At 38.6% G+C, this 12,355-nt stretch overlaps 1 long non-coding RNA gene across 1 annotated transcript in view; it reads left to right on the forward strand.

The window, feature by feature from the left end:
• The window catches only part of LOC118789810, a 52,082-nt gene that overhangs the window by 12,893 nt on the left and 26,834 nt on the right, over nucleotides 1-12,355 (forward strand). The window lies entirely within an intron of this gene.

Raw genomic sequence — 12,355 nt, forward strand, 5'->3', positions numbered from 1 at the left:
CCCTCTCTGTCTTTTCCCATGAAGTGCAGATTGGGGTTTGTGAAATATGGAAATTTTCATTCCCCTCTGTATCCATAAATTCTACCACGCTTTCCCACCCATCCTGGCTGCACACTTTCATCCATTGTCCACCAGTTCGTTCTTGTGTTTTCCTGCTACTGTTGAGAGTATCAACCAGAATGATTGTTTGCAACAAGCTGTTTTTCAAATGTGCTTAGAAAACACGATTTACAGTTATGTGTAAGTGAGTATCCTCTGAGCAGTTCTTCCAAATGAGAAAATTAGTGGGAAAATGCAACCCTGTCCTTTACATGCTTTACTCCGCATACGTTAATCACCATTTATACACGAAGATTAGCAATGGGTGTATTTCATGCTGCATGAAAACAGCTAGCTCAGTATATGAGCCAGGGCAAGACCCATTATACAAGACAATGTGCGTGTGTAAATATAGTTAGTGTTGACCAACATGCTTCATCTGAACTGCATTTGTAAGTATGCAGCTGTATAAAGCTGGATAACATATTAAAATGTAAGATATGTGGCTCAGGAGTAGCTCAGTAGGTTAAGGCGTTCATCTTGAATGCATGCAGAGGTCTATGATGACCCTGTGGCTCACCAGGTGCTTACCAACTTACTTCAGTGAAGATATCAGTGAAGTCTCAACCATCTTATAGTTGCCACTTACTTCCCTGTAGTGTGCTGAGTAACTTCTGGTATGAAAACTAGCATGCAAATGGTAATTCTAAATTGGGGTGAAAGAGAACTAGAAATGCATATAGAAACAAGTATTTTAAAAACAATATATGTAAGTTACTCTGGAAAAAGGTATCTGCTAAGGAAGTTAATTTAAGCTCTGAACTCTGTCTTTTATAGAAAAAGGCTAGCAGATTTTGTCCTACTGTGAAATAGTGTGCTTATCTGATGAAAGGGATTCACGTCATGAGGATCTATCCTTACAGAATAGTATCCACTGTGGTCATATACAGTTGTAAATCACCTGTGAAACCTGACTCCACAAACGAGAGGAGGAAATGGAAAAAAAGCTTCATCTTGCCCCTCTGTTTCAGTCTTGGGAACACCCAAGTAGCCCAACGGTGTGACTGTCAGTTTCTCCTACACATTGTGTCATTGAGGTCAGGTTAACTGCTTAGCAACAGGCCAGGCGTTCTTAATCAAAGCCTGAGTCACTGTCAGTCACAGGTCAGATTAGTTCAGATTCCTGGACACTTATCAATGTCTAGCCCACAAACGAAGGAATGGCTATGCCATGCAATCACATGACAGGCAGAGTCACAGAAGAATGACCGCATGCTGCAATATATTAACTGTGATTACTTTCGGTTGGATCAGTCAATGTTACTCATAATAATAATTCACCAAGGTGGCTTGCTTCTTTATATAGTCTACTGAATTTCATCTTTTGTCTAGTCTAGAGTTTGAGTATATTGTTGTCTTCATTCTTTTAGAATGCTATATTCAATAATGCTGCATAAATTAAGAAGTAAATGTAAATGCATTCAGTTCGTATGTGAAATGGAGAGAGAAATGATCGATCCAAATGCTTAAATGAGGTCTAGTCACAAATATGGATGAATGTAACAATTATCAAAGCTCGATCTCTGTGAATCATTTCCTTTTGACTTCTCCACCTACACAAATTCCCATTCCCAGCACACATACTTTAATACAGCAAACCACCCACTCACCGGAGGGAATTTAGTGTGCTCTACTACTGCTCTTGGAGACTCTTTCAGAGTGAACTTGGTGCTTCTTATTATACTGCAGCAGGATATGACATATTTCTCCTTTGAAACTGGATAGGAGGTCCTTGCCATAGGGGTACTATAGCTTCACACATGCTGTCGCCATATCCCATTTACCCTCAATGTTGTTTTACATCATTTATTTGCTGGCATCCCAAATCCATTTTGACCGTATGTGCAGTTTACTGGGGGCAGTCTAGATTCAATACTTTGCTCTGTCATGTTCAAGCCCTTCAGCCATCTGGTCTTGGAGTTTGGACAATGATGACTATTTCACACTAATACAGTGGTCAGTCTGTGGTCAAAATTTGAGAGAGAAACTATGCTTAAGTGCTGAAACTCTTGTCAACTGTGGAGTGCAAAAAGTCTGTTTGACTTAAGGTTTGCGACCTGAACAAACATAGGGGTAGACTGCATTGGATGGTACCCTGATGAGTTCAGTCTACAGTCATGTCCAGAACACACCATCCACCTCATAACCTTTCACATAACCTTAAACTGGGCTACCAACACAGTGACTCCCATTCATTCAAGAGTGCAGGCGACATATGAAAACCTCTAGCCTGCAGGCGTGGGAATATTTTCTCCGAAATGGTCACATGGCCAGAATTCATCTCCCTTCCTGTCCTTCTCTCTGTCACAAGACATCTGTCAGCCATAACCATTTCCTCTGGAGTCACAATTTTCCTTTCAGCAGCTAGACACAGAGTTGCAGTGAGACCTTTGCTAGTTAAACATTCAAAGAGAGACATGGATACCACTTTTTTCTTTTAGAAAAGCTAACCTTATTCTTTTTTCTTTCTTATTATTTTTTATTGTGATCTACCTCTAAGCTCTGATTAAAAAGAATGATAATGCATGATTAGTTATGCTAGCAAACTGGCAGTAATCAATGTGCTAAGATTAGAAGAACACAGAAAAAATGATAAAAATGATGCAATCCCTGAGGGTTTCTATAAAGCTCATGTAAAGATTCACCTTGACTGACCCTTAAATGTCAGAGCCCTCTTTCTCAAATGGAAACTGTATGTCTAAAAAAGCCGCTCACCAGAGCTGTCAGTGATTAGTCACCAGCCAATGTTACACAGTGAGAATCAATACAGAAACCTTTTTTTCTCTCTCTCTCTTCTTTAGATATATATAGAGTAGAGATACCGTAATTGGCCCTGGTGAAATGACTGTGATGGTTTTGGATTCCTTCTTCACAACAATATGAGGTAGCACCAGCGAAGGCAAAATCAAAGCATTCAGAGCAAATTATATTTTTCATTATATTTAGAGAAATAGATGTTTAAAGAACACCTGCACCCTGGATTTATTCTGGTTATGTAGAGAGGTGGAGGATGCATGCTTGTATTTATATTTTAATATATATATATATATATATATATATATATATATATATATATATATTATATTTTCCAAAGTCACAAGTTCTTCTGTCTGAAATATTATCTGGCATCCCAGTAGTTTTTTCAAAGAGATGGAGACTTTCCAGCGCTTTTCTGTATCGCTAGTCCTTGATTGGTTTGGGATCATGAGAGTTATGAGAGAAAATTATGATGGACATCTGTTATTAGAGGATTTCTATTATTACTGCCCATAGCTACCAGCATTGCAATAAATCACTCTGTAGTTTAAGATCTTGCCTATATTGTGTTTGTGCCAAGGCTGAAGAAGCATACCACATTCAAACCCATGTATGAGTAGGCAGGACAAACCGAGTCAAATTTAAATGGACATCCATCCCATTTTGCATGAATGACAGAGAACATCTCATGATTTGGGTACACACATGTGAAAGGTGCCACTTGATTAGGACAGTGAAGGAGAACCCTCACCCTTCCCCCAAAACTCTTTGTTCAATTGTCAATTTGGTAAATGTCCTAAGAATTGTTGCCTTTCCATTTTCAACCTTGTCAGTAACTGAGCTCCTCAATCAATTTCATCTGAACAGGTTAATTGTTTAATCGGTAATTGTAATTGTCAAAATGTGTGATTTACTTGAAGACAACCAGCCATTGGTTAACGAGCCACACCTGCCTATTTAAAGACATATTAAATGCAGGTGTGTGGCTGGATAACAGGAGGCTCACGTTTGACTGTGTGTGTGCGCGCGTGCGCATATATATATATATATAATTTTTTTTTTATTTTTTATTTTTTTTTTTTAGTTTGAGCCAAAATTTTAGGTTCTTCTTGGCATAGGGTAGCAAATTTTTTGGCCCAAATGTCCTGGTATGTGTTGGAGTTTGTGACTCTTACCAAGGGCTCCAGGACTTGTAGGTGCAGAACCACTTCCAACAAATAACAAACCCTTTTTTACCCTAAATGTAAAGCTGATGAGCATGTCCAAAAAAGCTCAGTTTTAATTTCATGTGAGAAGACATGCTTCTGACTCATTCAGATGTAGTTCAAGGTGCCTGGTTTTATAGCTTGTAGAAGAGGCTTCTTCCTTGCAACCCACCCATGAATACCACAGTCATAAAAGTGACCTTGATTGGTACTTCCTTGACACGTTGTATGCTGAGCTCCAACTGTTACCTTTAGATTTTTGGTTACCTGCCAAACCATTTGTCTCATGGCTTGTGAATGCAAGTGTTAACTGTACCACCAGTACTAAATTTCTTTGTAATGGACTGTAATGACAGGTGTTAGATTCACCTTCTCGTGAATTCTACACTGGCATTCTCACAATTAGTCAAGCTCAGTGATGATTTGTTTTTTTTTTTTTTTTTGTTTTTTTGGTTTTGGCCCATTTGTTGGGAGCTGTCTGACCTTAACACTGATAATGCACTAATGCTACTAATGACTTTTCAGTGTTACTTCCTTTCATATCCTATGGAAACAGAATGTCCCTAGATAATTTCAGAAGCTTTCCATGAACTTCCAAAATGTAGAATGGTGGTGTGGAAATTTGTTGGATTTTATTTTAGTTGTATACTTAAAGGTGTCCTTGGTGTTCTGGAGTAAAATGTATCAATATCATTCTGATCTGTGCAGTGATTTTAAGATAAAAGTATACTATCTTTAAGTTTTGAAAAATCATCCAAAATGTACATTTTCTTCTACAACATATATTTTGTTCCTGTTTAATCAGGGGTTTGAATTTTCGGTTTTTTAATTTCTATGTTCATTATACCAATTTTGTGAAACCTGCACGTGTATATTGCTGCTAATATGGATGCAAGCTGAATTCGTGGAGGCTTTGTTTTCTTATGCAAAGATTACATTTATCAAGATGTTTTGAATCACTGAAATAGTGATCAGTTTCTGTGCTTGCCCATGCATTCACACTTCATCAAGCAGACTGTCACATAGCCCACATTGTTATGTATGAAAAGCACATGGTTTATAAGAAACTTGCTGGAACTGTTCTGACACGTGTGAAACTTATCCTCTCTTTGATCAGAAATCAACAAGTTTTTTTTTTAATATTGGCTTCTGAAAAGTCACATGCTTGATTTATTTGGTGTAATGTTCTTGTAAGTCTGGTATTTTGCCAAAAGAAGCTGTTCTGAGTGGGCGATGGTGACACAGAAGTTGTGTATGCTCATCTCTAGACAATAATACAGGTAATTAGACAATCAATTACTCTCCGTAAAGGCGTTTGGAAATTGTGTGTTTGTGTTTCGTGGACATTTACGGTAAGTGAAAGGATAATATTTTTTTCTGTCACTCAGTGTAGACCAATCATCACAGGTCTGGTTTAAAAGGAAAAATTGCTTCCACACTTACCATAAGGCAATGGGGGAAAGTGGGTGTTTTTAGAGCTGGGGGCATGAATGCTTGAGGGTTAGCAGGGTTGAATGAGGAACAGCCTTATCTTTAACTTAACAAAAAGACTCCTGCTACATGACAGCAGGCTAAATGTAGAGATGTCAACTATATAAGAGTATTCAGTTACCGCTCAATTAAACATAAAGAATTTGACAGTTCAGTTCAAAACCTGTCATATACTGTGGGACCTATATGAACCGTTTTGTGACAGTCGAAAGTGATGCCTCTAATTTTCTCTAGGATTTGAAATGTAATGTTGTTTTTACATACGTTTTAATATTCAGTAAATAATCAGGGCTTGTCCAAGTGGGTGTCAGTTTCTTGAGGCATAAACTGCAATTTAGTAGTATGTGTTGAAGGCTATGGAACAGAGAGAGCAAATGTTTTCCACAGACTTCGGATAGGTTTGACAGATCACTAATGGTTATGTTGTTGCGCTCTATGTTTCTAGAGTATTGCGTCTGAGCAAGGAGTCTGCTCTGGTGTTGAAGTGGGTTATATGGCCTTTTATGACTGATCTATGCTGTGACGAAGGTCTAGTGACGCAAAGCTCTTCTAATTAAATCACACTTGCAGCCACAGTGTACAGAAGTGTAGGCCTTTCTGCTAGGAGTGGTGTTTTTCTCCAAATCTGGCTACATGCACAGTGACCGTTGTGAAAGATACTTTGAAAAACTGAAACAAACATAACATTTTGCCATGCAGCATTTCCAATAACAGAGACATTTTTTCTCGGTTTTTCAAGGAATATTTAGTTTGGCTAGCTAGATAGCATTATTTGCTAGATGTATTTGTAAATTTTTCAGTGCCATTAAATAGCTAATCTTTTTAGCTAGCTGTACAGGCTAACTACCTGGCTGAATCAAAAAGAATCATGTTGTTGGAGGCAGCTAGCTAACTGACAGGATACCCCCAGCTTCATTCAGTAGTATATCATCAGCCTACTGGTTGTTTTATAATTAGCTATAAGGAATTTCCTGATGAATATAAATGTTTGTATGCACTTATGTAAATTATACAGCTCAACCCCCAGGAGACAGTTAGTTACACTACAGCACCCTAGAATTTTAGAGAGAGATGCTTATACATGTTATCTCTAATTTGCAGAAGTGAGGACAGGACATTTTGACTGCTGAGTCTCGTGTATTCACAAAATTCTGCGGAAAGGGATAGAAGGAAGATAATTTGTGCAATGCACACGTGGAAAGAATGTTGACAGAGGTAGACGCAAGAAAAAAACTTTTGTAGGGTCAGCAGTGGAGTATCCAGGACATCAGTAAATAATTGATCAACACAAGTACAACTTTTAAAACACTCCTGTGTCTAGATAAATGAAATTTGGAACAAAAAGTTTGTCTTTATGTTGTGTTGTTGTCTAACAGTAAAATTTGTTTCCAGCACATAGAAAGTATGTCATTACATATCTAAGCCAGGGATGAAAAGGTCCAGTCGCATGCAATGTATACCTTGATTCAAAGACGCTCAGTTGATTCTATGCTAGTCTGAATCATAGCCTTGTTGTCTGGAGTGATTTGTTGCTGATGGAGTTTTGCTCAAATGTGTATTTGCGTGTGTTGTACACGTGGTACATTAGTGAGCAGACCCTGGTTGTCGTTCTGCACCTGGAGCAGTAGTCCAGTACTGTGTTTCCCATAATAAAGCAACACCTGCTTGAGATCAGGAGTTCCTCTGTAATAGCATAAGTCTGGTTCTGTACAGTGCCCATTTGTGACAGTACTGCTCTTTTACACTCGGTTTCCATTTCTTTCCAAATAAAGCTGTTGCTCAGGACGTTGTAAAAATAGGAGGCAGCATATGCATTTATAGGCATTTGAAGGTAGTGAGACCTCTCTCCTTCTGACCAAACATTTCTTACAGAAACAGTTGTTATATACTGAGTTGTTTACCCATGTTATGTTGTATTGTTATATGATGTTATCAATGAACATGATAGCATGTAATCATCGTTCTTTCCTTTCAAATAGTATGAAAATTCATGCTGTTGTTTGTTTGTCCTGTCAGCTTCTATTCTTAGAATGTTCTGCCTGGGAACTCAAACAGAGGGAAGTTTCTGTTTCTGGAAAGATCGTAGTTTCCCAGGGATTCCTCTTCCCCTCCCCTTATTTGGCTTGAAACCCATTATTTGTTTGCTACTGCAGCTTGTTCATGAAATGTAATGTAGTAAATGCAAGCCGGAATTTTACATCAAGTAGTAGTTTGTCAAAAAGGATGGTTTTTTTTTTTTCTACTTGACATGAAAAATCATTAGCCACATTAACACTCTGTTATATTCCTATAGCTGCATATCGCTCGTGACTTCCTCCTTGAAGCTGGCATTTTGAATCTTTGAGTATAAAATGGTGACGGAGCGCTCGGTTTCATTTTTCTCGTCCCTCACATCACTAAGCCGCTGAGAAGAGCCTTTGATGGAGCAAACGCACGGTAGTGCAGATTCACAAACACTTCAGAGGCTTCAGAGGCTTATTGCTGTACATTACATTGCTCTTCTCTCGCTTATCGTTGGTTTCAGACTGGAATTTCGGATCTAACTGTAACTGTGAACAATATTTCAAATACAGGCGAACAAAAAAAACCAAGCGCCTGATTCACGTTTTCCAGGAGCCACAGACACTACAGCGGTGTTAAGGCAGCTATGCAGCTAACATGGAGTGCTGGCCCCCCTTCGGGCTGAAGGACCCCTTCCCTCCCAGTTTCAGCCCTCCCAGGGCGAGAGCAGAGATCCTGAGAACTTGACCAGTCATCACCAACGGAATGAGAAACATGCAGTGGGAGGAAGTGGTGGTTTGGTGAGTCAGCAAAGCATGAGCAATTGTGTTCCATTAGCTCTTAGCTGTTTTTTTTTTTTTTTTTCTTTGAGTCATTTGGATATCTGTAGTCCTTGAGGGGGGACAACTGTGTGGGACATTAATCAACATGTGTGGGAAATTAAGCTTTTTTTTTTTTTCTCTTAAGTCACAGCGTCATGAAACTGCTTGATGTATCTCTCTCTCTGTTCTTGTCTTGTGTTCTGCTTCAGACGTGTGGAGAGCATCAGTGAGTGTTGGTAAGCAATTGCTGTGTCAGTGATGTTTGATGTTTTGTCTTTGCTGTCGTCGCTTCGGTTTTCTTCTTAATCATAGTTTGTACTTGCGTGGTCGACTGAAAGCGGATGATGCCAAAAGATGCAAGCTAGATTGCATTTCTTCTCATCTGTGTATGTTGGAATTTAATTGCAGCACTGTAACGGAGAAGTATGTGCCGTCTGAGACGGTGATCTTTGAAGTAGTGTTATGGCAAAGAGCAATTCAGAGTGGTAGAAATATAATTTGGTACTATAGTATAAAAAAGCTCTGTCTGTGATAAATTGTAGTTAATTCATTGATCAATGTGTGATTTTCAGCACTGATACTCATATTGAGTGAACAGCTTGTACAGATGTACTGTAGGTAATACTGCATTAATTATACTGAGAAATATTTGCGCTTGATTTTGATATTCGAGTTGCTGTGATATTGGCCGCTGTTTCGGGTGACGCATTTCTCTAAAATACAGTAACGTAATGTTGCTGTTCATCATGCAAGGGTCAAGTCAGCAAATATAACCTACGATAGAGATTGCGTGTCGAAAGCACAACAGCGGAGGTCAACAGAAGGTGGTTGTGTCCTGTCCTTAAGAAGTGAGTCACTCATAGCATATTATACTGGAAACAAGTGAAAACCACCACAGCTTTACTAGCTGTTGTTCTTTTTAAAAAAGTGCTTATTTGTCAGCAAAGTCTATTTACCCTTCAGTTTACATGATACCACAAAATAAGGAAGTGGGTCGGACTGTTTGATTAATGAGAATTTTCCCTTAATTCATTACATAAATATCCAAATGCTTGTTTGTAAAAAAAAACGGTTAAGTAGAAAATAAATTGTGTGATAATTAAATTGAGGCTTCTGTCCTTTTTTGCCATTACCTGTTTGTTTTTATTTGGCAGACATTCTGATCAGATCAGTTTTAAAGGAATACAGCTGCATTTCATTGGGACAATGAGAACATAGGTGCAAAACAGCCAGTAATGTGAATGAGCATCAAGATGAAAAATAGTGTTATAAAATGCATAGTGCCTAACAGTGATTCATTAGAACAACATGGTATTACATTTACATTTATTCATTTGGCAGACGCTTTTATCCAAAGCGACTTACATAGGTTACAGTTCTTTACAATGTTATCCATTTATACAGCCGGATATTTACTGAGGCAGTTGTGGGTTAAGTACCTTGCCCAAGGGTACAGCAGCAGTGTCCCAGCGGGGATCGAACTGGCAACCTTTCGGTTACGAGTCCTGCTCCTTAACCACTATGCTACACTGCCGCTCCTGGTATCATGCTAAGAGATCCATTACACTGTGTCAGATTTCACTTAGGGATTGGAGTATCAGGTACGTGGTGTGGGAAATGTGAATGTATTAGTATTAGTGTTAGTATTTGTATTAGTGTTAGTGTTAGTATTGGAAATATTTGCTATACACTAGTAGTAGTCATTATATACACCCTGCTCATTTGATTTTATGTGATTTTGTTTCCTGCAGAGCAAAGTGGGAGTAGATCTCCCCCTATATCGTACGCATGGATACGTGCCAGTATTCTCAGCCCAAACAGGGGAAAAAATACCAGTCCCGTGTTTCTGTTAATCTTAGGAATTGATAGACAGCTGCAGCCAGCGAATCACAAGTGAGGGAGGCAGGGCATGCTTTGCGATGTCTTGGATGAAGTCCACACAGTAGTAAACCGTAATTCTTTCAGTCTTTCTGTAACAAAAGCAACCAAAACCTCTCAACTCGCCAAGGAAGCACCCAGTCGTTTACAATGAGTCAGACACACACACTTTGCGTTAACTATAAATTTGTCTTTGTTTATGGTAAAACTTTAAACAAAACATAGACCTGTTAAGAAGAGTTTAATATTCAAAGTTTATTTTACTGCTTTACCAGTGTCAATCATAATGGTTTCCTTACAGCTGATATTGTTGTCAATTTAACCAGCTGGCAACAGTACCTATTTGCCGGTGAATTATTTATGTGAAATGGAATATATCACTTTAGACAACATCTCTTAGAATTTGTATGGAAGAAGAATCAGATGCAGCATTTGAATGTACAGCATGTAAAATGGCATATATTTAAATTATCCTGTACTCTGCCTTCCTACAAACAGATGTTTGCCTCCTTTACAAAGAGCATTCATATGTGCAAAACATTTACATAGGTGTGAGCTCCACACCATTATTTAAAAATGTACATTATAAACCACAGTTTTTATCTAATGATGCAAACCCTTGCTACATTTCTTACATTGCTGAGTACAAAAATCAATAAAATGTTATGCCTTTTCACAAAGATATTAACATAGCTTAAAGTAATTGTATAGTAAAAAGTTGCACTTGTGCTACTGACATTTTCACTGAAAATGACCACTTGCGGGTCATCACACATGCTTCCAGTGCAAAACTGGAGAGTGTGTTTGAGCAGAGAAATAACAACACTTCATGTCTGGTGGGGGGAAGAGCATGACAAGCTTTAGGTTGAAATACTGAAACAATATAAGAGGTCCTATAGATGAGCATGACACTAAGGTATCTCTCAAACTGGAAGCTGTTTATTGCAGTATCATATTCAGTTCATTATTAGATGCCCCAAGGTGAAGAAGGGGGGATGCTTACCAGGACTGGTCTTAGCTTTCTAGGATTCATAGTGAAAGCGGAGACCCTTAGAGTATTCAAGACCAGGCCTGACTCTGTGCTAGATATACTCTAGACTATAGTTTTCAGATTGATGATCCCAGTTGAGCTGAGTACTCTTTTACTGTATGTGAATCAGTCAGGTCTGAGTGTAAAAGAATGTTCTTCATCTAAAATTAACTTTTCTTTTCATTTGGCTCTTGGTTTAAAGATAATATCCCATAATATATCTATGTTGTTTTCTATACCATGTTTGGTCAAGACTGCTTCCTCTTGTCTTCTATGGTATTTGGTTACAGTTGATTGCAGACTGCTTCTTCTCAGTTTGATGGCACTACATTCTAGACATTGGTACAAAAGAGTCACAGTCACACTGCTGTTTTGGGATTTTCATTGCACCAATGTAACCAAAGTAAATACATACTATGCCATAGCACTGAAACTAGTCTTAACGTTACAAGTGCCCATGCAATTTCAGATAAGCCTTTTGATATTTAAAATATGTGAAGTCAGTGTCTCTGTAGGCATCAGTACTATGGATAGATTAATGGGAAATGGGGTTCTGTATGAGAAATTAAACTGATAATATGTTGTTCACTGTAGTCTTGTTCTAATGATGGTTTTAATGATGTTTATTCCATGTCCTCTGTGGGATACCAGCAATAGTTCAGTGCAAGGTGGCCTTGTGTGTTATTGTGATGCATGTCACTCTGAATCCTGGTGGTACAATGCACCCCACATGGTGTCCTTTGGGCTAACCTACTTACAGTAAATGTTGACAGTTAGACCCGGACTTCTTCAAACTACTGGCACTTTTAGTAATCAGAGTGTGGTGTGCACCCGCCTATGGCTATAAATGCTATATCTCTATAGTACAGTCAGCACAGGGCTGCGTGGGCAACCATGTCTGAGATGACTCAGCACGCTGTTGCTAGGCAAAAAAAAAAACCCCACCACTTCTGCTATCTGTGGAGGCTTATCACTGTCACCCTCCTGGCAAGTGAAAAAAAAAGGCTTCCTAAAGTTTCAGTTGCAGTGTGTTAGAATACTGTAGCTCGGTAATATGATTTTAGAATGAGTTT

The sequence above is a fragment of the Megalops cyprinoides genome, chromosome 15 (genome assembly GCF_013368585.1).
Source record: "Megalops cyprinoides isolate fMegCyp1 chromosome 15, fMegCyp1.pri, whole genome shotgun sequence".
NCBI lineage: Eukaryota > Metazoa > Chordata > Actinopteri > Elopiformes > Megalopidae > Megalops > Megalops cyprinoides.